The sequence below is a fragment of the Lipotes vexillifer genome, unplaced genomic scaffold (genome assembly GCF_000442215.2).
Source record: "Lipotes vexillifer unplaced genomic scaffold, Lipotes_vexillifer_v1.1 scaffold84, whole genome shotgun sequence".
In the NCBI taxonomy this organism is placed as follows: domain Eukaryota; kingdom Metazoa; phylum Chordata; class Mammalia; order Artiodactyla; family Lipotidae; genus Lipotes; species Lipotes vexillifer.
This window is the reverse complement of record NW_006783414.1, coordinates 892,545-894,776: the sequence shown is the minus strand read 5'-3', so window position 1 is coordinate 894,776 and position 2,232 is coordinate 892,545.

The following is a 2,232-nucleotide window of genomic DNA, read 5'->3' as shown; positions in this document are numbered from 1 at the left end:
TTTTTTTTTTTTTTTTTTTTTTTTTTTTTTTTTTTTTTTTGCGGTACGCGGGCCTCTCACTGCTGTGGACCCTCCCGCTGCAGAGCACAGGCTCCGTACGCGCAGGCTCAGCGGCCATGGCGCACGGGCCCAGCTGCTCCGCGGCATGTGGGATCCTCCCGGATCGGGGCACGAACCCGTGTCCCCCTGCATCGTCAGGCGGACTCCCAACCACTGCGCCACCAGGGAAGCCCAAAATAAATAAATTTTAAAAAATAAATAAAATAAAATAAGATAAACCAGGTTTATGAGCTCCTTTCCGTGACAGCAAGCAAGACACAGAAGAAAGAGCCAAGGTGTTGTTGGCTTAACAACAGCCAAGTTACAACGGCCGCCAAGTTCATGGCCGTTGAACTTGGAGGAAGAGAGTGGTCTCAAACCCGGAGCTCTGATGCCCATTCTCTTCCTATTTTGATTACAACACACTGCCTCCAAAACCATGCACTGCACTGCCCTTCCAGATCACTGAGGTTGGCAGGGAAATTCATCAGTCAGTTCTAAGCGTTTAAGTGTAATAGGTTTTCAACTCCATAGGCTTCTCCTTTTGGATTTCCATAGCATTTGAATGCTTTTTTTAAACTTGACCATAGTAACTACAAGCCTGGACTGAATCAAGACCCTGATACTTATTAACTACAGAAAGTTTGGTCATTTGCTTCACCTCTCTCAGTCTGTTTTCTCTTCTGTAAAATGGGGATAAAAATTCACTGTATAGCCACGTTAAAAACAATTTAAGATGATTCCCAGAAATCTCTTCAAAGAGTGTCCAGCAGAAAAAGTCAAAGCTCTCTCTGAGATAACAAGTGTTCAAATTAATTATGCTTGTACACATGTGTGTCCCATGTGAAACTATCAATTTCATGAAAGCAAAACTTTGCCTTTGTTTCCTAACCACCCAGCATCCCCATGGGTGAAGAGTGCTCTAAGCACAGCGCAGGTACGTATGATGGTTACAAATGTCAGCTTTGGCATGAAGGGTACAGCCTGACTCCAGTACTCATTAAGCTTCTTTTTTTTTTTAACACTGACAAGTTTCTTAACATCCCTGGGTCTCAATTTCCTCATCTGTTAAATCGGTTTAATCCACTAACTTGTAGCTTAATTGTGAGAATTAAAAGACCTTGGTATGTGATGAGAACTCCATAAAAGCTGACTGTTGTGAGCATATTAATGTGTTATCTCTGCTCCCATCCAGGTGTGGTACCATTTGACATTCATGATGGAAGCGGCTAATACACAAGAATTGAGGGGTTGATTTTCAGTGAACTCCCTTATTTGTTTACTCTATGCCACAGCTTTCTGCTTCCAAGAGAAGCCAGAGGCAAACCACCATAAACGCAGGGTGTGGAGCAATTCCAGACATCACAGGACAGCACACATGCCAGCTGTTCCCTCGGGAAGGCTTAATTTGCCCTGTAATTTTCTGGAATGAAACCAACAGCCTATTTGCAGGATTGCATGGAAATTCAAAATAGCTGCACCAGAGACGCAGCCTAACATAGAAGACATAGAAGACTGCTTTGAGAGTCGGAGCCCTGAGTTTGAAAATTTGATCTCAACAGTAACTAGCTGTATGCCCTTGGGTAGGCCACTTCATGGCTCTGGACCTCAGATTCCTTTTCTCTCAAAAGAAGGGCCTAGAGTGGTCAATCTGCAAGGATCATTGCAGTCCCTCTGTTTCAGCATCTTAGGAAGAGCTAATCAGGTCAACAGGAAATGGGCACAGAATGAAGAGCCAAAAAGACCTGGGTTTGAATCCCAAGCTGTTCTACTCTGATCAAGCTTCTTAATCTTTCTGGGCCTTGGTTTTCTCATGGGTAGAGTAGGGAGAATAAACATGGCTATTGGAGAATTCAAGAGTGAATATCAAATACTACATTGTGCCTGGGTCACTGGAGAGGCTCAGTAAGTGGCGGCTGCTGTGACGATTATTAGCAACATTGTCATCATCATCATTATTAATAGTATCACCTTTCTTCAAAAAAGTTAAGTCCCCAAAACATTCCACTGTCATGTGGCGTCAAATAGGAATATTAACTCTTCCCTAGTGATTTGTCTGAAACTAGTCAATTCCCTTCTCCTGTGTATAATTGCTATTGCTTTTTAAATTTTTCACCTTAAACATTTTAATTTTTGACACTTTAATTTCTTTTTTTTTTTCTTTTTTTTTTTTTTTTTTTTGCGTTTTCTGGC